The 25,602-nt window shown below is 44.1% G+C and overlaps 1 pseudogene; it reads right to left on the bottom strand.

Moving 5' to 3' along the window:
• Positions 1-1,735: 1,735 nt before the first annotated feature.
• Positions 1,736-24,398, bottom strand: LOC107536817 (small ribosomal subunit protein uS7 pseudogene; annotated as a pseudogene).
• Between the last annotated feature and the right edge of the window lie 1,204 nt (positions 24,399-25,602).

Raw genomic sequence — 25,602 nt, 5'->3', positions numbered from 1 at the left:
AATTGGGTTCATTTCAATGACTGAGGCTTTCCTAGGAAAACCCGCAGAAATCTATGCACCTTTTATGGTAGAAAGAAGGGTGGTGGGGAAGGAACTAATACAAAGCACTGCTAAACACAGTGCTAGCTTTCTACATGTCCTAAAGAATGTATTTCATGCCCCCAAAATTATGAAATTAATTAACATTTCCATTTACAGGTGAGGCTGAGATGTGGTTATCTAAAGTCACACAGCCAGTAAAGGCAGAGGTGGGATCTGGAACCAGGTGTAATGAGCTCTGAAACCTCTGTCCTTGTTTGCTAGCAGGTAGTCCTGGGGCATCCCAGCTGCCTCCTGGGGCTCTGAAAATCTCTGGGCTGGCTCCTGGGCCACCAGGTTTCTTGCGGTTTCTGATGTTACCCAGATAATAAACGTGACCAAGAAATGTTGCGTTATTTCTAGAGAAAGCCTACTAGACACGTGGAGCTGAGGGTGGGGAGGCGAGGGAAACTCCCTAAATGGAAGACATGAGGAGCAGCAGAAACTATGGCTTTGGGACTTCCTTATATTAATTATCTGGGGGAAGATACCCTATTTATAAGTATCAATAAAGTCTCAGGTTCAATTTCACCTGGATCAATGATCCACAGGCAGGGAACAGCTGCTGAGCATCTCTCCTCCCTGCAGGGTAAGCAGCTGGTGAGGTGCGGGGCGGCCCGGTGTGTGGGTTCAGTCTTTTGAAGACCAGTGCCCTCTGGAGGCTGAAGTCAGAGAAGCAAATGCAGGAGAAAAAAGGACATTTTCTGCCCCTGCTCCTTCTTAACCTAAGTTCTTTCTGCCTCAAAGCACATTAGAACCAAGGATGGGGGACTTTGGAGGACCATTAAAAAAAAGGGATCCTGAGCTTGAAATGTCATGGAACCACTGGGATAGTGATAAGAAACTCACATGGCTCCTCAAATCTATGCCCAGGGGGCTGGTTTGTGGCCCATGGTGGATCTGCCTGTGTGCTCTATCCTGCTTACCTGTCTCAAGCTAATGGGGCTCAGGAAGAACCCTTCGCCAAGGGGGAGGGTCTCCCAGTGAAAAGGCAGCACCATCGCACCTGGAGGACTCAGTGTCGCCGTCTATATTGTCTTTGTTAAGATACAAGGAGGCCCAGAGAGCAGATCTAGATTAGCTCTATGGATCCGCTCCTGCTGGAAGCCGTAAGGCAGGGGCTGGGGAGAAGCTGGCCGAACACTTGTTGAGCACCTACTGTGTTCCAGGCACTGCTTTAACTCACTGATTTCCTTAAGAGGAGCACTATCCTTTGGTTCTCTTAAGTCCTTGGCTGAGTTTATTTCTAAATGACTGAGCTGTCCCCTAAGTAGGGTGGCCCATAGTAGGAAGAGCTGCGTCAGGTGAGAGCCAGCAGCAAGGCAATGAAGTGGGAGCCCAGTCCCAACAGGGGGAGCCTGGTGAATCCTGTGCCTGTGGTAAGGAGGGGGAACCCCAGTCTCCAAGTGTCCTCCTTTTTCTGCCCAGCAAGAGTGATTTAGAAAGCCCAGACTTACCTCAGGTCTAGGAAGCCTTTGTTACTAGTCTGGCCCTGACTTCAATGCCTGCTTAGATAACTGTGCTTGGATTTTGTTCCTAAGTCTCAGTCACCATCTTGCAGCCACAATTCTGATGGCTAGATCTGTGCCTCCCTCCTGCGTCTGAGGCCTTGGCTTGGAAACTGAAGCAAGCAGTTGGTGTCCCCACCCATATCCTCTCAGCCAATGCCATTTCTGAGCTCACTGGTTCGCCTTGCAGCCACCATTGCCTGTGTCCACTTGTCTGCTGGCTTTCTCTGAGGCAGGAACCTGCTCTGGCCACAAAGTGCCAGGGAGCTCATGTTCTCCTCTCCAGCAGCCTTCAGCCAACTACCGAGAGGAAATTCAGCGTATCATCTACAGAAGAAAGGACAATGTGTAAGATCAGGCTCAGAAGCAAGGCTTAGAAGGCTTGTTCCTTTAGAATGCCCACAGTTTTTAAAAGTACTGCAAAATCCAATGCAACTTTCAGACAATAGCATTCATTTAAAGCTAGTTTTCAGTCTAAAGAGATTCAAGCCTGGTGGCCTTATCTCTCACAGCTAGTGTGGGTCAGGAATTCAGGAATGGCTTCTTCGGGCTCAGTACCCCTCATTAGGTAGTGGTCAGATGTTTGCTGGAGCTGCAGTCATTGGAAGGCTTGATTGGGATCGAGGATCTGCTTTCAAGGTTGCTTACTTCCACGCCTGGCTATGGGTGAGGTGCCCAGCTGCTCTTCACGTGAATCTTTCTGCAGAGCTGCTCCAGTGCCCTATGGAGCAGTAGCTTATTACCTCCCCCCCCCCCCCCCCCCCCCCGAGAGCAGTCCAAGAGGTCAAAGTGGAAGCTGCAATCCCTTTTCTGACTTAGCCTCTGAAATCACATTTCTGCTCTATTCTACCAGTCACATAAATCAGCCCTGGTTCAGTGTGAAGCGGGACCACATAACGACCTGAATAGCATGAGGCGAGGATCACTAGGGGCTCGCTTGGAGGCTGGTTGCCATGGGTTTCTATGGAAAAGTTCATTCCATATAAGGTTTTAGGTGAGAAGAGCAACAACAGATTCAAATTACATTGGAAAGTGCCTGTTGGCCGGACAACCAGAAACATTTAAAATGTTTTTCTTATTCTGTAATTTCCCATAATGTTATTTATTACAATGATCTGCAACCTTTTTGTCCAACGTTCTCCAACCCATAGTAAAACTTTGCGCTGATATCAAGGAGGAAACGTCTTAGAAACATCTATGTTGAGTCACACTTGAGCAAAACAGAGAGTTTTGCTTCTGATGAAGAAAGGTCAGCTCTCTGATGACTGGCTTTCTTCTGAAACCCTGAAATCCATGAATTCTCAGAGATGTAAGTCAGGATCTTGAGCCCAGGAGTCAGGCTGGGGCACGGTCAGCATATTGCTACCTGTGGGTGTTTTTCTGGGCTGGGAGGTGGCCGCACAGTGGAGCCCTTTGTTGTGCTCAGGGCGGAGGGAGTCCACTGGCCTGATCTTCAGGGGCTCATTTCCTGAATGGGAAGGTTCTACCACCTGGTAGATGGATCTCTCCAAAACAAACAGGCCTCAGGCCCCCAAGCCTTGAGCCGGAACACGGGAACAGAGACAAACCCTGAACTAATTATCGTGGCATCAAATACCAGTGCTTCTAAGAAGTTTTTATATTCGTTAAGTTCCTGCTACCAGAAGTCAAGCTCCTACTGCAGGATTGGAAAACAAAACACAAAAACAACAACAACACACACACACACACACACAAAACCCCTGAGAAGGCAGCACTGAAAGAAACCAGGGAATATGAAATGGCAGAGTTGGCAGGCTGAGCTTTATTCCCCAGTTGTCGGAGCAGCCTGCAAACTCTGCTCTTATTTTATGGGAAGTAGTCATTTTAGCCATTCAAACAACAGCTATAACAAAAAGCCAACAGCGCTTGGTACTTTGCCTCCTGATGTAATATGTTAAAATACGTCATCTTTTAGCTTTCTCACAATAACTTTCTGGGGTTGATATTTGCCTCTGGCCACTCTAACTAAAACGGCACCTCCCCTCCCCTTTTCTATCCTGCTTAATTAATTTATTTCTTCATCGAGCTTGCTCCTATCTGACATTATATCCCTTGTCTACATATTTGTTTAGCTTCCTATCAACTATTTCCCCTCCTAAAAGGTAAGGTCCACAAGAGCAGGGATTTAATGTGTTTTGTTCTTTGCCACATCCCCAGAGCCTAGAGGTGCTCCATAAATAATCGCTGAAAAATAACTTTGGCACTGAGTCAACTGTGAGACGTTAACTAAGCTCCTGCAGGTCTGTTGAGTCCAAATTTGATTCACTTCTCCTCATGTCCTGCTGCCTCCCTGTTTTCTGTAGCAAGAGTCCCAAAGCCCAGATTTTTGGAAACTGAGGCCACAACATTACAAAACTCACACTAGAACCCTGGTCCTCTGGCGTGTACTCAGCCTGGTGTTGCTGCCGTGGATAAACAAAGGATTTTGCTCCAGTTTCTGAAGTTAATGCTCACGTGAGACACCGTCCTCTTGCTTTTTCCACTGTGGAGATTGGCCTCTCGGTTCCTGGGTCTGTAGTTGCACTTCTAGTAAAACTCAGCATTGCTACTTTACACTCTTTGGTCCATTGCACCTCTACTGTCAGCAGGGCCTAAAAGGAAATAGCCAGAAAGCAGTTACACGTGGCTGCTCAGATGTATATATCTAAGTTTCTACATGGGAAGAGCTTCTGACTAAAGCTCTAGCACCATGCCTGAATCAGTAAGGGAGTTAAGTCCTGTGAAAGTTCAGAACAGATCTCATTTGTCTTATTTATGTATTATCAGGCTCATTTGACAACTCCTAATCCTCTTTGGCTTGACCTAGGTTTTCTTCTTTGCCCGTCCTCTGGCTTCCTTCCTTGCCTCTTTGCCTTTGTCTCTCCCGAGAGCTGAGAGTAGCTGTCAGGATTGAACATGCCCAGTAAACACCCCGGAGTTTTGGTTGCCAAGTTGGGGAAGCCACAGCAATCACTCCCTTATGACCATTCGCTTGTAGAGCCAAGAACAACCAAAATACATCGGCTCGGAGCTGACCCTCACAAGCAAACAGACCGGTCCAGCTTATATCTCTGAAACAGCATGTTGGAGGAGTCCGGTTGTATTGAGAAGACAAACATGTTTGCACCCAAACAACTCAGTTCAGAGTGTTCCTCCTGAAAACAGCATCGGAGTCCGTCAGTCTGTGGCACTCTTGGTGGGTTTGTTACCCTGGGCCCATCTTGCCCATCCCTGCTGGGGTGAACTCTTTCCAAGTCCCCCCTCTGTTCTGCGCCCTAGGGGTAGACAAAACCAGCCCCCCTGATAAGCTACTTGAGGACTGTAGCAATTAGGCAGAAAATAAATGAGGGACTTTTGTCCCCTGAATACATTGCATCAAGTGATTGTACAGTGCAATTTTTTCCAAAAATTTGTCCTATTTCCATGCCATTTTTTTTGTTTTGGAAAGATAGCATAAAGGGCAAAGAATCAACGGAGAGAGCAGAAGTCTTGGATTGTGGGTTCAAATCCTAGATCTGCCGTTTACTGGCTGTGAGCCCTTGCAGCAGTTGGCTAACTTTCAAAATGGCCTTTTTTGTTGTTTTGTTTTCATCTGCAAAACGGGTATAATAAATAACAGACCCAGCAGATAAGTCAGGTATGGTAGCTATCTAACAGACTTAGCAGATAGCAGGATCTTCATACATGGCAGTGGATATTAATATTATTATGTTAAGTATCTACTGTGTAGTTTAGGATTAAGGCAGCCACAGTCTAATTGAAAGGCACTGGAGAGGAAGCTGGGGGAAATCTTCATCACTGCCAATTTTTGTGTTCCTTGGACAAGACTACCTGACTGGGCCTTTGTTTTTACATCTTAAAAAATAGGCAAAAATGCCATTCTCTTTACTTAAAAACCAGTGAATTAGTATTCTGGAGAGCACACTGGACCAGACACTGTAGAGTAGTCCCCCCCTTATCTGCAGAGGATACGTTCCAAGACCCCCAGTGGATGCCTGATACCACCAAGAGCACTGAACCCTATATATACACTATGCTTTTTCCTATACATACAGAACTATGATACAGTTTAATTTACAAGTAAGAGATTTAACAACAACAATCATGAAATAAAACAATTACAACAATATATTGTAATACAAGTTATGGTCTCTCTCTCCTGTTCTCTCTCAAAATGTCTTATTGTACTATACCTACCCTCTAGATAGGCTGGACAGAGACACGATTCACGTCCTGCGCAAGACAGAGCAGGACAAAATGAACTTTCACCACATTACTTCGATGTCATTTAAAAGTTATAAATTGTTTATTTCTAAAATTTTCCATTTAATATTTTCGGACCGCGGTTGGCCGCAGGTAACTGAAAGTGCAGAAAGAGAAACTGCGGATAAGGGAGGACCGCTGTCTTAGGTTTTTCTTGAAATGTAACTCACCTCTCACAGTCCTGGATTGTTGCTCAGGCTTTACATAGGAGGAAACTGAGCCCCAGTGAGGGGGAGCATTTTGGCCAAACTCACGACCCTAGTGAGTGGCAGGGTTGGAATCTGAGCCTAGATTTTTCAATATTTGTTTACACGCCATTTATAAAATGAGGTATTGTATTAAAACTTAATAAGTAGTGGGTTTATTACTATTATTTCTGTCAAGTGCTGATTAGGTTATAAGCAAAGGGCTAGATGATTGGGATACAGGGAAAATAAGAAACAATCCCTGACACTGAGGGACTGAGAATCTCTCTGGGATCTGATGTTCTTTGACACATTAAAATTGAATTCCTAAAATAGAAATAATGTTCTGGTTTAAAAAAAGACATTTAAAAAATGTAATTAGTATTTTATTTGGAGAAGAAAGAAAACAATGGACGACTCCAAAGTGTTGTGCAGATCACATGAAATAATCACTAAAAAATGAGCTTAGAAAATAAAAGACCTGCTTTAAATGGAGGCACTGTTGTTCTTCTTTATTATTATTATGTTTATTATTATAGGCACCACTGCTGCATCTAAGGTGCTACAATCCTTGCAGAGAGACTGAAGAGTCACACACACACTAGAAGGTCACCAGTGAAACATGCTAAGTGAGGGTTAGAACAAGGGGAGTTCAGGGAAAAATATACCCAGGGTGATGTGTGCAAGTTGCCCGAAACTCAGAGATTCCTAAATTAAAACCAAAGACCCCAGAGGTGATTCATCTTTAGTATTTGCAGTCTAGGCCTGACGTTTGAAGGGTCCTTAAAAGATCTGGTCAATCTTGGAAGGGTGGGGCTGGGCTCTTATCTTTACAGACAAGGAAATTTAAGTTTCCTGATGTGTTCAGAGCCAGATAGGAAGGGTGCGGTGGAGACCAGATTATTTCCAAGTTTGGTTAATGGAAGTGAAAAGAAACCAGAGTTTAGAGCCAATTCCTCCCTTTTACTGGCAATGTGGCTTCAGACAAGTTGCACTGAACCGTTCAGAGTCTCATTTTTCTCATCTGTGGGAGAGTGAGGAACAGAAGATCGATGAGAGTATTGGTTGGTGTGGGGGAAAGTGAAATAGCACAAGCAAGGATATACCTGGCAGAGAACTGCGTTGCTTCTTACCCATCCCTGTCAGATGTGGTAAGGAATTTAACCCCTTCTTTTCCCAGCTGATGCCAAGAAAGTGGCCACATTTTACAGGCCAGAAGGAAGCACTTTCTTAACGGAATGAAAGTGTCAACTATTCCAAAGGCAGGGCTGGTGGATTTTATTTATCTTTGCATTCTCAGTAACTGTCACAGTGCCTGGAGCTTAGAAGGCACTCCAGAAATATTTATGAAGCTGAAAATATCACCAGGTTGTTAATTAAACTTTAAATTGTCCCCCATCGCCACCTATCCCACCCATCTTGACATTAGAAGAAATATCAAATCAACAGAGTTGAGAGAGTTCAAATTTGCTCATATAGCATCTATTGAGCCAACCCTTGTAAATACAAAAACTATGAACTCTGGACAAAACATTAAAAAAAAACCCAATTACTTGAAGGGACTAGAGAGTGAATGAAAACTCATGAATACTGGAACAGAATTGCTTCACAGATCATGGGCACTGGGCCCATTCTCCCCCACCCCCTTTTTACAGTGTTCATCCTAAGGGTGGGCCCCAATCTGTGGCTTGTTGGGGTGAATAAAGCCAGTGGAAAATAGAATCTAAATAGTATCTAATGACGGAATTCAGGGCAATCCAAACTGCTGGAAACTGAAATGAAAATCCTAAAAAGGAAAGAGAGAGGGAAAGCCCTAAATTCTTTCTAAACTCAACCTAAATCTCTGACTGATTTTCCGAATCATGCACGCACAAGAAATAGTTAAAAAACCAACCAACCAATACTTTTCAGAGGAACATAACAGAATCCAAAGTTTCTATAACATATTTTTCATAATGTCTGGGATATAATCCAAAATGTACTGATGTTTAAAAAAACAGAAAAAGCATTGTCTATACATAAGAAAAAGCAAAAAATTTAATATTAATATGGACTTTATAATGTATGTACAAGTAATACATGTTAGAACTATAGCATAAATGATGAGGATGTCTATATTTTATATTGTCTGTGAAGTATTAAGAATGTCTATTGTAATTCCTAGAGCAAACGCTAAGAACATAACACAGTAAGGATGGCTAACAAGTTAATAAATACATTAAAATAGAATTCCGAATTATCTTCATTTGCTTCTGTTGTAAATGCCACTGTGGATTTCCAGGCCTGCCCGCAGCACTCTCAGATTATAACCACAGAACAAAAGGGAAACCAATCCAGATTCGAGCATCCAAAAGGACTCCCCAGTGACCTGACCCCTCTAGCCTTAATGAGAACCACCAAAAAAAACCCCCAAAAAATAGACTTCAGAAGGTACATCCCGGATTCAGGGATGGGAGCAAGACACGGGGCACGTAAACGGAAGAGGGCAGTCACTGCAGTGGGGGACCGGGACATGAGTGGGAGCTCAGGGGGCTCGTGTGCTGAGCGTGCTTCCTGCGGCCGGTTGCCCCAGGACGGAGGGGGGCTGGGGGGCTCAGGGGCGAGAGAGCCAGCCACGGCCCACCACATCCAGCACTGTGGACTAACTTGGGTAAACAAGTGGCTAAGCATGTCGCTAACTGCACTTCCGAGGTATTACAGGAGGAAGGAAAAGAGCAAAACAACACTCTTGTCCCTTCTCAGCCCTGTGTTTTTGCACCTGTGTCGTGCGTCACAAAGCCAGGGAAGTTGCATAACTAGTTGCCATCAGGCCTCAGTGTGTTCACATACCACTCACTCCCTTGGGAGCCGGTGTTGACCAAGTCGGAATCAAGAGCCACGCAGGAATGAAGGCACCTGGGAAGTCCATACTAAGGCAGCCCCAATCCACGTTATTTTTGTCTAAGCAAGGACTCGCAAAGGCTCAGGACATTTTAGGGATACAAATTTAATTGGGAACTGCAGATGATCTCTGCCCATCATGGAAACATCTTCATGCAGCTTTCTGGAACCTGCATGTCTGACCCAGTCTTTTTTTTTTTTTAATATATCTTTATTGATTTCAGAGAGAGGGAGAGAGAGGGAGAGAGAGAGATAGAAACATCAATGAGGAGAGAGTCATTGATCGGTTCCCTCCTACATGCCCTTGACTGGGGATCGAGCCCACAAGCGAGACATGTGGCCTGACCAGGAATCCAACCGAGATCTCCTGGACCCTAGGTCGATGCTCGACCGCTGAGCCACACCAGCTGGGCTGACCCAGTCTTAAAGGTAAAGGTTCTGATTCAGCAACCACAGGAGGAGAAACTGCTAGAAGGAGTAAGAACATCACTTTCCAAGAGGAATTATGATTTGAGGGAGAACTGCCAATTTGGAGCTGGGTGCAGACAAAGGACTGAGATAAATAATAATATGGGCCTTCAGGAATTTTAAGGATGACACGAGAGGTAAAATACTGGCAGGCCCTATGGGCTATTGTATCTTTGAGTTCCATAAATGACTAGACAGGGGTCTGGGAAGCCCTGTGGCGGGAGGAGCTGTCAGGCTACAAGGAGCAGTGGCACTGGGAGGAGGGTCAGGTGAGTGAGGCACAAAGTTTAAGGGAGTGCCAAAAAAACTCAGTAACCAAGAATTTTTTTAAAATAAAAAATAAATATTTAATGCAATGCTTAATTAAAACTTACGTAAAAATATATGATGAAGAAAATATAAAAATTTTACTAAAAACAAGCTGTTGCTGTTGGCTTATGACCCTGTTATTGTGCGGAGGGACGGCTCTTTTTCCAATCAGCCCTTGGTTGTTGGGGCTGCAGGGCTGTTGTAACCCCTGGGTGGGTGTATGAGGAGCGACAATGGTGAGCAGACAAATCAGACTTCACAGGGCTTTATATATAGATAAGTTTTTTATTTAATTGTAGAGTTTTCACTAATGTTTCCACTTGGTTCAAAATCTAGGAGGATGTTTGTTTATTTGTTTTTATTTTTGTATTTTAATCCTTACCCGAGGATTTTTTCAGAGAGTGAGTGAAGAGGAGAGGGAGGGAGGTAGGGGAGAGAGACAAACACTGGTGTAGGAGAGACCCGTGGATTGGCTGCCTCCCGGACTAGTGCCAAGTAGGGCCTGGGATTGAGCCTGCAGCCGCGGCCGGAATCACACCTGGGACCCTTTGGTGCTCAGGCCGAGGCTCTAACCACTGAGCAACCAGCCAGGGCTCTAGGAGGGTGTTGGATAAGCATACAGAGGGACATGCATCTCTGCTTTGCATCGGGCTCCGGTGAGGCTCGGCCCCGCACTCCACTGAGTAGGATGTTCTGTGAATGCGGCTGAAGAGGGACAAGCCAGGAACACGCACTGAAAGCTTGTCGCATGGAGGGGCTTTTGAGGATTCAGGGGAGTTGATTCGTAGCTAGGGTCTGAGGAACAGCTGGCTGCAGCTTCATATAAGAGTGAGTGTCTCGAACAAAGGAAACAGGAGGACTGCATGTGGTGATGGAGCCCAAAGAGTGGAAAGAGCTCTGGTCGAGGGGTCGGCTACTAATCTGGGTCCTGCCACTCACTCCCCATGTGCTCCGGCTGCATCGAGCCCTTTCTGAGGCTCCGTTTCCACACCAGTAAAATGAATGGTTCTCAGACTTGTCTCAGCTGGCAGCCCTTCCTCCCAATAGATCTAATGTGGAAGCCATAAATATAAGTACAGCTGATCCGGTTGAACTTGGGGTGTGAAAGCAAGACCCTCACCTGGTCACCTTTCCCCATCCCACAGGTGCCCCTGTGGAAGCCTCCTTCACCGTCACAGGGCTCCTCAGAGCACAATTTGAAAATTGCATTTGGGAAGCCCTGATGTCAATTCTAGTGCTGGCTTTCTGTTCCAGCCCAGAAGAAAGCCCTGCCTGTATTTGCATGTTGACAATTTGACAATGAAGTGTTTACTCATGTCCAAAAACCCGGAGGAGCCTCCAGCCTTTGGACTGCACTTTTGGGTGTGCCCTGTTCTGTTTCTGGGCCCTTCTAGCCTGCAGGGCCCGTGGAATTAGCAGGAGCATCAAGAGGATTTAGTCAGCCTTGCTATGACCAGGGCAATTATACAGGGGAATGAGGCACACCACCAGGATTTTAACACAAAGCAGGCACCCCTGGGGACCACTGACAAATGACCAGGGGTTGTCTACACGTGGCCAGGAGCCAGGGGCAGCCAGCTGGGCCTTATTTCCTGATGAATGTGCCTGTTCCAGACCTGTGACTATTCCGAGACTGGGAGTGAATGAATTTAGTGGTATTCAAAACAACAGCGAGGTCTCGGTCATCTTTTTCATGGTTGTTAGCCTCTCAATATGGTGGCTATTGTTCAGCTGTTATGGATCTTCAGGGATGTAACAGCAGACTCTTGAAACATGGGTGGCAGAGAGGCGACAGAGGCTATAGAAAGGGAAGGGACTCCAAGGTCTGACAGATCCAAGTAAGAACCCCAGTCTACCTCCTACTAGCCCTGTGATCTTGGTCTCGGTTTTAAACTTGCCTGAGCTTCAAGTCTCTTAGCTATACAATGGAAGTTTCCTGCTAGAACTGTTGTGAGAACTATAAATGTGGTTATGTGAATGAAATGCATATAGTAGGTACTCAGTACATGTTCCCTTCTGTACTTTTCCTGCAACTCTCATGTCCTTAAAGAAATAGGTCAAGAAAAGTTTTCTGCTTAAATCAACATTGAGATCTCCTGTGTGGGATTAGACTGATTATTTTTTCTTTTTCTATTTTCTAAGTTTTCTACAGCAAACCTGTACCAGGGTGTTTGAAGTAGCCTAATATCTGAACAGAAATTAGGGTTTAGAAGCAGAATGGGACTCATATCTTCAACAAAGGGCTAATTTCTTTAACATATAAAGGGCTTCTAGAAAGTAATAAAAAGACCAACAATCAAATAGAATTATGAGTAAAGGAAAAGACTAGGCTCAGAAAATAGGAAATGCAAACGACTCTCAAACATGTAAAATAATGCTCATCCTCATTCTAGTAAGATAAGCATAAATTCAAATTATGCAAAGATACAAGTTTTTACCAACAAGATCTGCAAAAATACAAAAGTCTGAAACACGTTCTGTTGTCAAGGCTCTATGGAGAGCAACCTAATATCTTTAAATGTATCAGAGATATATTCATATCTATGAACTCATATGGAAAGAGCTCTAAGATATAAAGTAATAAAGGCAAGGTGTATAGAAGAGTGTGGAATATAAGCTACTTTTTTTTTTTTTAAATATAACTTTATTGATTTCAGAGAGAGGAAGGGAGAGGGAGAGAGAGATAGGAACATCAATGATGAGAGAGTCATTGATCCGCTGCCTCCTGCACGCCCCCGACTGGGGATTGAGCCCGCCACCCGGGCATGTGCCCTGACCGGGAATCGAACCACGATTGCCTGGATCCTAGGTCGGATGCTCAACCACTGAGCCACAGCTGGCGGGCTTTTTTTTTTTTTTTTTGTATAAAGGAGGTAAAAAGGAAAACTTGTATTTGTATTTGCTTTATATGCAACAAATTCTGAAAGATATGTTAAGAAAAGGGGTGGGAACTGGGGAGATGACAGGGGTATATAGTATTATACTTTATTTTTTAATGTAATCCCAATTTTAAAATACTTTTTAAAAAAGATAATGTATCTTTGGGAAAAAAGATAGAGAGTTTTGTATTGGCAATAGTGACTGCCATAGCATATATTAATTTCTAATCAGATAAAGAACAATAAAAACAGTTTTTAAGATAACTATCTGCCAACATGGGGAACTTTAGTCCTGAAACACAGTGGGTAGAACAATCTTTTCATTTGCTACAATTCAGATTCTGCTTGCGAGTTTCTGCAGTACTTTAGCAATGCCACATTCGATCATTCCATCAGTGCATTATTTTTAGAACGTGCTTTTTCTGAATCTGTGCACTCCACATAACACATCATCTATCTGTAAGAGTTCATATGGTTATTAAGATTATAGAGCATCCCTAATTCCATCACCCAGAGATAGTGGTGGCTTCCAAACTTTGTGTAGGAAGAGCTTAAGGACAGCAAACTAGTGGAAAGGTCATAACTAGGGAAACTCCTGTTGAAGCTTTACTTGCAAAATATTTTATTTAAATCAAGATTCATGCTCATTAAAGATGAAAGGGTAGGGCACTGAAGTAGATAATGTACTAAAGCAGATGGCCCCACGATATATCCCATCCCATCTGCCCTTCCTAGGATGTGACATTGTTCCTTGGCCTACTGATGGTGGTTTCTGTTTCTCTATCCCTCCTGCTGGTTACGGATTGAATTGTGCCCCCCTCCCCCACCAATTCATAAGTTGAAGCCCTAACACCCATTTCCTCAACGTGTAACCTTATTTGGAGACAGTCTTTAAAAAGGTGATTAATTTAAAATAAAATCTTTAGGATGAGCCCTAACCCGAAATGACTGGTGTCCTTACAAGAAGAGGAAATTCTGACACAGGAAGAAACATCAGACACATGCCCACCCACACAGCGAGGACAGAACAGGAAGGTGGGCACCTAAAAATCAAGGCAAGAGGTCTCAGGAGAAAGCAACCTGCCAACACCTTGATCTTGGACTTGCAGCCTCCAAACTAATACATTTCCCATTTTAGTTCAGGCTGCAATAACAAAATACCATAGACTGGGTCACTCAAATAACAGACTTTACATTCACACTTTTGAGAAGTCCAAGACTAAGGTGCCAGTATTATGGGGCTCTGATGAGGACTCTCTTTCTAGGTGCAGGTGGCTGCCTTTTTTATGTATCCCCACTTGGGGTGCAGTGGGGGGGAGGGAGAGGGAGAGGGAAAGCAGAGGGTGGGGAGAACTCATACCATGTAGCACAGAGAGAGACCATCCAGACAAACCTTGCTCAAATTGTAAATTTCAAAGAAAAAGAAATGATCTTTATTGATTTTTTAAACTATATATATATCTTTATTGATTTCAGAGAGAGAAAGGGAGAAGGAGATGGAGAGAGAGAGAGAAACATAAATGATGAGAGTCATTGATCGGCGGCCTCCTGCACGCCCCCAACTGGGGATCGAGTCCACAAACCAGGCATGTGCCCTGACAGGGAATCGAACCAAGATCTCTTGGATCCTAGGTCAGTGCTCAACCACTGAGCCACGCCCGGCAGGGCCGTTATTGAAATTAGCTACTAAATTTGGTGTGGCTTTTTAGGCAGAGCCCGGATTCTTTTTGCCAAGCCAATGTATGCATCCTGCTGTGAGTGTAGTTACTAGATATCTGATCTTCTCACATCCTGCAATGACCTTCTGAAGCCTCAGGGTGCCTTACCTCATCCTTAGCTCAGGAGGTCAGATAAACTTTATTTTCCCTTTCTATCTCTGGCTCGCCCATGTACGTGAGCTTTCTGTGTGCATGAAATTAAATTTTATTTTCTCTTCTCAAGCTGTCTCATGTAGAGTTGATTATTTAACCATCCAAAATGAACCAGAGGAGGGAAAGGAAATCTTTTCCCTTTTCCCTATAGAGAAAATAAGTGACAGAGCTGGAAGACTTATATAGGCATCTGCATTATATTTTAATTGTCATTTAACTGATGACCTCTTTGTGGCCAATTGCTTTGGTGTGGGGCTGGATACTTTGCTGCATTTTAAAGAACTGTAAGTATACATAGTGCTCCACTCCAGTTGTTACTATCTTTCCCTGTTTTGGGAAGTACCCAGCTTAAATGGGTCTTAAATGGGTCTCTCTCCCCAGAATGGCCTCACCCCTGTCCTCTAATTATCCAAATCTTAACCATTGATGAAGAGTGTCATCAGATCATATCTCTCTATGTAGTCTTCCTTGGTCTTGGCTGCACTTTCAATGAACTCCTACAGCTTTTATTGGACGTCCAAGTTATTTCTGCCCCTAACAATGTCCTGCCACCACAGGCCCCGACATATTTCCTATCTAGAGCTTATGTTTACTGATGAGTCTGTTTCCATCTGCTAGGCTAAAAGCTTTTTAAGGACAGGTCCAAGCATTATTTATCTGTTATTTTTCCAGTATCTTTTGTATAGTACCTGGCACAAAGTAGATACTTTTAAAAAAGCGGTGGTTGAATGAATCAATCAGCAAACTGTTTCATGGGTGTGTGTATTTTCTGTCTTTTGTCTGGATTGTGAAGTCCTTGAGGCCCATATGTGGTTTTCAATTTCTTTTGTGACCCTCATGTTCAGAAAATGGCAGGTCCAGGGCAAAACTATTCATAGAACTGAACTGGAATTGTCTGCCCTAAAGCATTGGTCACACATTGGTCTTGTTGTGGGAAAAGAACAGCTGTCTGTCAAAGGGGGGCAGTCCTATGTGAAATCCTACATGGAATTAGAGGAATTTTTAATCTCGGAGTTTGTTGCATTGTTGGTCCTACATGTGCTATTGCCATAACTCTGCATGTTACCAAATGTCCTTGACTTGACCTTGTGGGAATACGTAAACCACGAGATTCAAGGAGGGATGTGTGTGGGAGGAGGGGATCATGTGTTGCAGAGCTAACTTTATTTGCAATTCCCTGACTCAGGAGTGATTTCTGGGAAATGGCAAGAGGTGACTCCACAAAGAGCCTGGCCGGCCCCTACAAAGACCAGACTTTTTATGGGCATGGCACTCTGCCAGCCTGTCAAGAAGTGGAAAACAAAGGGGCAGCTGACTCCAGGTCCCATCCTGACCAGTACTAACTTTGTTTCAGGCCAGTTTTTAGCATAAAACTTCTCCTTTAGGAGTTGAAAGCTGAGCTAAAGGAATACTAACTAGTATGCCCCTTTGTACTGGAAGAACCAATTCATTTATTCCTATAAATAAAAACTAATTTTTATTTTATTTAAAAAAAAGAATCTTTATTGATTTCAGAGAGAGGAAGGGAGAGGGGGAGAGAGAGAGAAACATCAATGATGAGAGAGTCATTGATCGGCTGCGTCCTGCACGTGTCCCACTGGGGACGGAGCCCACAACCCGGACATGTGCCCTGACTGGGAACTGAACCGTGATCTCCTGGACCCTAGGTGGATGCTCAACCATGGAGCTACTCCCGGCCGGGCAGAAACTAATTTTTAAAATGTATTAAGGAGTTTTTAATTCAAAGTATCCCAATGCACAGTTTTTCAATGTGAACTGATGTCCCCTCCCCCAAGTTTATCTATTTTGTAAACATACATGATCAATATCAGGGCTTGTTTAAAGAAATACATGTTTATCTTCAGAGTACTGGGAAAAAGCAGTGGTGTGCTAGGGCTTTAGGAAAGTTTATTATGCTTTGAAGACTATTTTAATATCTATTTCAATATTTGCTCTCAAAGGGGCACCCATATAGCTTCAAGTTCAACCTCAAGGTCACTGTGTGCACGTCTCTTTAAGCCAGACAGGATGAGGGACCTTGGGCGGGGGTCAGGGTTGGGACAGGGTAAGGAGGCATTCTGGGCATCCACAGCTGTAGGAGTGCTTGCTCTTTCTTAATGTTGTTTACTTAAGAAGAGAAAGAGAAGTCCACATGTCGCTTTGAAGCCCTGTGGGACTGTTTTCACTGAGAGCTCACAGAGAAAGCCTGTGATTGTTCCTGGAATGCTGGTCTCACCATTTATTGTCCTTGGATTTAATGCCTGCTTTGCATTTGGGATAAGGATTTATTCATTCCTGTGTCAAAAAATAAAGAATCCAATTGTCTTCCTGACCAAATTGTTCCAGGAGCACCTTTTTTGCTGAGGCTAACAAGTGCAGAGAGCGTCTTGCTCAGCCCCATGAGCTGGTCTCTGCAGGAGACGCTGCGCCTTTCTGTCAGAGTTTTTGTGCCACAATACCATTTACATAAGGCAGACTTATCCCCTCGGCACCAGGAACCTGTCCCACTTCAAAGGGGTCCTTAACAGCCTCTGTGATTGCCACCCGACCCCCTGCGATTCTCCACCATGAGAACAGCGGTGTCACCAGAACGGGCAGGGTGATGATGTGACCTCGGTGGCTGCTAACTCTGTCCGCGGGGAGAAATGAGTGTAGCTGTTTGGCATGCTGTGACATGCTTCATCCCAGAATATTCCTTGATTATTTACAAGAATAAAGGCCAATGCAATTAAAATGAACGGAGAAGTTGAAAAAATAAAGGGCAAAAGAGTTCTAAGTAAGTTGGTTATCTCTTCAGAGGAAAATCACCTCCAGGGGCTGCAGCCTAAACAAATTCCTTTTCCATTTCTAACAGAATTTCTTACTCATGCAGAGGGTTTAATTCCAATCATCGTGACAGCGGTCATGCGGCCTCTTCCACAGCTGTCCCCCCAGCCCTGCCTCGACCCTGTGAGCCTCCCTCTGCCCGCAGACCTTCTGGCCTCTGCCCACGGAGGAGGCTGAGGCTGTCGCCCACCCCACACTTCCCTCTTTGCCTCCAGTTCCAGGCAACAGCAGCCTTTCTCTAGCTGATTGCTGGTTCCCCCTTTCGTCTTCTTCATCCACATGTCTTCTCCAGGAGCCCGTTCCGTGTTCTTTCTGCTCTGTACCGTATTGTCCTTTGCTTGATCAACTGGCTTAATGGCCAAGTCCAACGAAAATCCTCAGGTCTCTCTAATCTTGTACGAACACCGGCCCTTAACCCGTGTCTTTCCTCCCTTCTTCCCCAATGCTTCCCTTCCCTTCCCAGATAAGATCCTTCAAAGGATCCTTTAATTAATTAATTAATTAATTTTTTTGCCATGCCGGCTTAGTCACCCCTGCCCCCAGCCCCTGCTGGGTGACTGAGTGGTACTGGGGAGACTTATGTGGACTGAAGGACAGGGATGGGGTCTTGGCCTGGATGGCTGTGCTCTGAGTCAAAGGATTTGCCTTTAAAGGATTTGACTTTATATTTGCCTTCTCTGCTCCAATCCACGCTCTGCGTGCTCCACTCTTCATGACTGTGACTTCCTCTTTAATCCTGTACCAAGTGCTTTTAATGCTTTTTAATATTTTGAAGATAAAGTGACAGTTTTGGTTAGAGAACACTTTAGCAATTTGAATTCGTCAGTTTTGCAGATGGATTTGCATTTGACTTTCGTGTACTAGCAACACAACTAATTGGGAGCAGTGAGGAACACATTCTCAGGTCCATGTATGTAGACTGTTTGCCTAAAGGGGCAGAGAAATAAGAGAGATTATTATTATTCGACTTTCTCAGAGGTCTCTGGCAGTTGTTTTTCATTGCTGCTGAAGTGAGTTACTACAAGCCTAGTGACTTGAAATACCACCCATTTTTTATCTCAATGTTCTGCAGGTTAGAAGTCTGATTTGGGTCTCGTTGGGTTAAATTAAAGTGTCGACAGAGCTGTGGTCCTTAATGGAGGCTCTGGGGAAGAATCCACTTCCAAACTTATTTAGGTTGTTGGCAGAATTCATTCCTTGTGGTTGTGGGGCTTGGCTATCTGCAGGGGGCTGGTGTGTCCGTCCCTTCACACTTCACATCCCTCTCACTTTCTATTCTGCTGTCCCTCTCTTGCTTCCCCTGATTTTAAGGGTCTGTATGATTAGATTGAGACCCTTACCATGAATTCATGGTAATCTCCCTATTTTAAGGTCAACTGCAAAGCTGACCGTAAACCTAATTACATCTGCAAAGTTTCTTTGGTCATGTAAAAGGCAATATATTCACACAGATTCTGGAGCTTAGGGCACAGACATCTCCAGGTGGGAGGGGATGTAATTCTGCCCATTATAGCAGCCAACTAGAAAGAAAAATAAGGCTCAGGTATGCTAGCTCTCAGCATTTGTGTCTACTAACTTCTGTGGGCAGGGATAAATCACTTCTTCAAGTTCTTTCTGCTCGAAGTTTCTTCAATCCACCCATCTGATGTTTTTTCCATCTCTTAGAATGACCTGACATTAACCCCAAGGCCACAAGTTAAACAGAAAAAAGAAAAAAAAAAGACTATTCTGAATACAGACTTCTTTCTCTGTTGCTTCCCTCCACTTTTACTTGTCCCCCACCTTCCAGAGTATTTCTGAAGGTCTAAGGACAATCTGGCCACACAGCATGTGACTATAGTTTGGGATGGAAGAAGAAAGGAAAGGGAGAGGGTAAAAAGGAAGGGATGGGAAAGGGGAGGGGGACTGGATAATGCCCGGGGAAGGGGGCAAGAAAGGAAGAACAAGGGAAGGAGGGGAGCTAAGTCATGGCTGGGAGGTAAGGGTGTGGGAGGGCAGCTGCCTCTAAGGATGCTACTGATCTTTTATTTGCAAAACCACCCAGCATGGCCGTCAGGAGGCATTGGTACATGAGCACACACAGGGCCCACGCTGGCCTTTATGGAGCCTTTGTGAGCATCAGAAAAGGAAGTCCCTCTGGGCAGATGGGCCACATGGTTGGCAGGTGGAGACTGGCCTGGTGTCAGCCCTGACTGGCCAGGTGCCCTTGGGAAGGCACAACCTGATGATGGCCATCATGGACAGCTACCTTCCCACTGTGTTAGGGATAGGGTTGGCCTTGGGCTTCTGGTCTCTCTCGCCAAAAATCTTCCCCTGCAATATCTAGGGGAGACAGGCCTTGCCTGGTTACAGATTGGGTCAGGTCTCTTTGATCAAAAATCCCCATCTAGTCTCCAGCCAAAAAATGTCTGCAGTTCCCTCTTCTGTCTGTTTCTCATTTCTCCTTGAGATTAGTCACCCGGGCCAGTATTAAAGGAAGCAGAGAAGCTGGCTGTCTCACCCAAAACCCTCATCCTTTACAAGAAGTCTAAATGGCAGGGGCTATCCGGTCCCTGCTGGTTAATTCCTTTGAGACAGCCGCCAGAGGGAGGGGTGGGAGTCCCAGGAGGAAGGAAGGATACTGTTGTTGTTTAACACTGCCCAGCTCAGCAGATGAAAGCCTGTAGGCCTTTGGCTGAAGATAGCACAGAAAGGGACAGGCAGAGCCAAACTTCAATCCTTCCTCATCAGTGTTGACATCAATGAGCCCTGGGCACTGCCCTGCTGGCAGCCTGGGTGCTAGTAGCTGTTGGCTCATGGCTTGATTGCAGAGAAATTCTAGATTTTGGAGGGAGTAGAGGGAAATAAGAACAACATGTCCCTTTCACTCAGAGGGTATGGAGGCCTCTAGAATGACCAGATATACAGGTCACCTGGCCTCAGGGTGATGGACCCTCCCACTCCCAGGGCCACGTGTGCCAGGAGAATCTCAGAGCTGGAGCTGGAAGAGTTCTTACATGAAGATATGGTTCAGCTCTGTGACTTCAACTAGAGAAAACTGGATCCAGCCTATTTTATAGATAACGCAACCAAGGCCTGGCCTTACCTTAGGTAATACAACAAGAAAGTAGATTGAGGGTTAGGAAGGTAAGGTAGAAAAGCAGTCTCTAGTCCCCTCTCACCCCCTTTTTAGGACACTCTGGCAGCCTGGCCAGCCTGGACCAGCATGAACAACACTGTGGAAATAGTGCTTGGCTTTCTACCTCTTATCCACCTCAACCCACCCGCATGCCACCACGTCCTTTTTAAGAGTTGCCAGAGTCTAATAAATCTAATATCCAGCACTTAAGTGTATGGTGTTGATTATTTACTAGAAGTCATTCTCGTAAGAGCTGAAATAGTCAGGGAGAAAGTAGCCATGGGACAGAGAACTTGATTGAGGTTTTAGTCTCCCCAGGATTTGATGAGATGGAGACTAGGAAAATGGATGTTCCAGGAAGCTACTTTTTTTTTTTTTTTTTTTAAAGGAAAGCACTTAATATATGCTGTTCATTGGCAAAGAGCTCTGCATACAGTATCCCATTTAATTTTCACAGCAAACCTATGAGGGAGGCATGAATTGATTGAGGTTTATGGCCCGGCCGGGCTTGGCTCAGCGGTTGAGCGTCAGCCTAGGATCCAGGCGATCGGGGTTCGATTCCCGGTCAGGGCACATGCCCGGGTTGTGGGCTCGATCAATGACTCTCTCATCATTGATGTTTCTGTCTCTCTCTTTCCCGCTCCTTTCCTCTCTCTGAAATCAATAAAGGTATATTTAAAAAAAAAAATTAAAAAAAAAAAAAAATGATTGAGGTTTATGACTGAGCCTCCAGGGGTGAAATACCTTGTTCAGTATCATCAGCTGATTAAGTGCAACTGGATTCAAATCCAACTAGTTCCTTCAGTCCTTATTCTCAACCCCTACACTATATGGCTTCTAGTGGTGGGATGGGAGAGTCGAAAGGGTGCTGAAGAAGAAATGGTGAGTGGGATTTGATTGTAGAGTAGGTGAATTAATATACATTTCCTGTGGTCAGACATGGGTTAGGTGCTCAGAACTCCCTACGTATCTACTGATCTAACAGCCATTATATTAATGTTAGAGAAAAATTTGCTATAATACTATAAATGGGATCCCCCAAATTCAGGTTCAAATGATGCAGAGTCAGGTCATTGGAAGGCTGCTGAATGACCCGGATGAGTATGCTTATCACTAGTCCTCTTAGACCCCAATTCCTCTTATTTTAGTTGAGGTGGTTTCACTATTATTTGCTTGTCATCTTCTCTATTAATATGCGTGTTCCTTGAGGATGGGAATTGCTGGTATTTAGTTCAGTTAAGTCCATCAGTAATTGAAGAAAATCTCTCTAATTCCCTAGCGTTCCCTGTCGGCTCTCAAGTTCAGTTAATTAAATCGAATTATTTTGTGGTAATCATTTCACTATATATGTATAGCAAATCATCACACTGTACACCTTAAACTTACACAATGTTACATGTCAATCATATTTCAATAAAGCTGGAGAAAATAAAAATATTATTTTCAGCCTTAAGATTTTGAATAAAGTTACAAAGAAGCTAGACTCAAGGCCTCTGTTGCCTCCTCAAATGGCTGAACTCCTTTTAAGACTGGAAAGCAATAATTTAAATTTATATTCTGAGCTCCAAATAAAACCCCTGAGGTAACATTTCTTTTAACCCACCGGTTCAGAAACTTTTACACACTGGGCATATGGTGGTGGTGGCGGGTGGTGGGGGGCGGAGGGACTTTGCCCTTTGAAAAGTCCCAAGACTTCTTGTAAATTTCCTTTAAACCATATACTTAAGGTCTTGTGATTTCTAAATGTGGACAGAGAGGCACCAAGGCATGATTTAAAGATAAATGATGAAAATCTCAGGAACCCAAGGTGAACAGACCTGATTTCCAGAGTCAGCTTTTCCACTAATTATGTGACCTCTGTGAACCACCTAGCTTTCAAAGCCTTGATTTCATCATCTGCAAAACAGAAGAAAAAATAGAGCCCATCATGGGTTGGTGGTTGTGAAATTTAACTGAGAAAATACACGCAAAATTCCTGGCACCACTATGTGTTCCATAGTCAGGAGATGAAATACATTATTGGAACTGTTTCAGTTACTTTCATTCAAGGCTATTTGTGTCTCCTAGGAAGGAGTAGGTAGCAAAGGGGATGAGTGGGTGGAGGAAGTGTTGTGGTGTGTTTGTTGTGGGACAATGGCATGGAAAAGTTGTGTCAACAGGTTCAACGAGTCAGTGGCAGAATTGCATAGGTATTGTCATGCCTGAAGAAAATTCACCGGACCCCCCCGCCCCTTTCCCACAAGGAAAGGTGGATCTTCACATTTTCTCTGAAGGGCAGTTCTCCTTGTTTCTTAGTATAGAAACTTGTTCTGTGAATCATGACACCTCTTTCCCAAAGACTACCCAAAATAGTCTACCGATAGCAAAATCTTCCTTTCTTTTCTTTGGATTTTACTTCTTGTTCTAGTATGAAAGCCAACATCTTAAAGTGCTCTAATGACTAGAAGAACTTACATTGGTAACTCTCAGTGTATTCCCCATTCCTAAGTGTTCACTCTGAGTAGATGTTGCCCTTGGGACCTCATGGGATGCTGGGTCATGGTAAACACAGTAATGATGCTTGTTGAGTGAGTCTGAAGGATCCAGACATTGTTTAGCTAGTAGAAATTGTTGAGGCCTGTTGGACTTAGTATGGGGCTCTTCATGTGTTGTATGTCCAACTACCTGACATCTACCAAGGACTAGGAGTCATCTGTAGGATAAAGGGTAGCTAAGGTGATGTAATTGAAGTTCTAGAAAATTTCCATACCACTGAGAAAGGATGGCAGGCTTTTGACCCACTGGTGGCTTTTTTTATAATGCTTAACACCTGATTGACTTTTCTCTATTTACGGTTTGTTAAATTTTACTTGTCTCCCTGTCTTCCTCTCCCCATTCCCTGCTCCCTTTCTTTATGAAATAAATTTATTCCTCTTTAAAGGGGTAGCTTTTGCCCATTTGTCCCAGGAGCTCCTCTTTGCAATTTCATGTTAAACTTACAAGGGAACATCAACCTAGGTGAAGATATCTCTCAGCACAAGATCCAATTTTATTTCATATGTTAATGATACGTGTGAGCATGCGGTCATGCCTCTCAAGCTTCGGTATGTAACTGGGGAGTCCTCTTTTGTGTTCTTTAGTAGATTTAGAAAGACTTTTCATATTGATCTTGTATATTTGTTAGGATTATTCCTTAATATTTTATTTATTTTATCCCCAAATTTATCTATACGTTTAACACAATCTCAAAAAATATATCATCAATGCACTCTTGGTGTGTGTGTGTGTGGGAGGGAGAACCAGATAAGCTGATACTAAAGTTTATATGAAAAAGTTAATAAACAACAATAGAAAGAAAAGTCCTCCCTCTCCTCCCTCCCCCTTCCTCCTGCTTCGGTGGTTCTGACCCAAAGGGAAACAGGTTTATTGGGGCCATTGGGGTTGGACTTAGCCACGTGCTCCAGCTCTTCTTTCTTTTTGATAGCATGGGAACTGGAGGAGCCCTTGGCAATGCTGATGAGTTCATCTGCCAGGCCCTCAGCGACGGTCTTGATGATCTGGGAGGCAGCCTCACCAGCACATGTGCACAGCAGCCTAATTTGCACAGCACAGAGGAGACCCCTCTATAGCCCGCTGTTTGCTGTCCCAGCTGGCCCAATGCGAGTGGAGTCCTCCAGGGCCATTGCTGATGATGGCATTCACCAGGGCCTGGTGATCTCGAAGGCATGCTTGACAGTGAGCATCGTCAGGGGTTTCTTGCCATTGTCGCGGCCCTGCCTCATGGTGGAGTTGGTGAGGCCTCCACAATGGGGCACTGTGCCTTGTGGAAGCGCTTGGCCCCATAGTGCCCTGCACTGTGGGGCAGGTAGTTGACATACTTCTCCTTCAGGGAAATGTCACCGATCTGCACATCATTGGTGTTCCATGTCTCGAAGAGCTTGATGTCGGGAGGTCTCTGCTACTGCAGGTGCAGCGTCTCCCACTGGGTCATCCTGAGCACAGCAGGGGCTTCTCTGTGGCTCTGTGTGGACCATGCACAGCCCTGGCATAAACAGGAAGAGTAGAAAGAAAAGTTCTTAGAAAGTAGAATGATAAAGGAGAATTATTATTGGAAATAAAAATGTATTATGAAGCTATAGCAAATAGTGTTGAACTGGTTCTTGAGTAGATAAATGAAAAGAATACAAAGTCTGTAAACAGACCCAAAGAAACATGGGAATTTAATATTAAATAAAGATGACATTTCAAATCAGTGAGGAAAAGATGAATTATTTAATCAGTGGTGTTGGAACAAATGGGTAGCAAACGGAAAACAACAGTTATTAGCATGCTTCCGTTGCTGTTGGCTAGTGTAGACTCTGCATTGCAAGAAAAAGATGATTGGCTCTCAGACAGGAGTAAAAAGGGAAACAAATAGGAACAAAAATTCCAGTATCTGCCAGACGGAAGATACAACTAATTCGTGTCTATATCTAGTAAAAAAATAAAAGTGAGGTGGCCTTTGAGTGATTAAGGCCAATTACAACTAAGCCTCATGACAAGTTAGACAAAATTGCTCAGAGAAAAGAGACCAAAGGTGTGGCTTTCCCACCAAAGCCTGATACACTCAAGGGTACCTTCCTGGAAAGAAATTGGGCACATAGCTATCAGCCCATCGAGTTAACGGGAATAAAATAATAAAAAAAAGCGAACTCCGTTTTTAAGACAATTGCACTATCAAGAGAGCCACTAGTACTAAAATGAATTTTAGCTTCTTTGTCTAAAGCTACAGCTGTTCAACATGTTATCTGTAACCCAAGTTGTCCCAGATGTCTCGCTGCATTACACAGGTTGCCTCCGTTCTAGTCTCCTAGAATAGGCTTCTTGCTGCCTATTGGCCTCGCCAGAAACAAATGCCACCTATTTTCAGATTTCTTTTATGGAAGCTTTGCCCCACTCTTGGTATCAATTCCTACATTAGTTAGCTAAAGCTAAGTTACATGGTGGTAGCAATTTCAGAATTTCAGTTGCTTAAAACAAAAAAGTTTATGTTTTGCACATATAACCAGTGCACGGTTTTAAACAGATACATTCACCGCATCTATTGATGGACTGTTACATGGGCTCCCATCTTCACACATTCCAAATAATTCTGTATTGGATATATTTGTATAGATGTCATTTTGTACTTGAACAAGTATATCTGTAGGTTATATTTCTAGAAAATAGAATTGCTGGCTCAAAGATAGATACATTTTA

This window comes from Miniopterus natalensis, chromosome 5 (genome assembly GCF_054644295.1).
Source record: "Miniopterus natalensis isolate mMinNat1 chromosome 5, mMinNat1.hap1, whole genome shotgun sequence".
NCBI classification, from domain to species: Eukaryota; Metazoa; Chordata; class Mammalia; order Chiroptera; family Miniopteridae; genus Miniopterus; species Miniopterus natalensis.
Note: the sequence above shows the minus strand (reverse complement) of the source record. Positions and strands in the feature narration are given on the sequence as shown.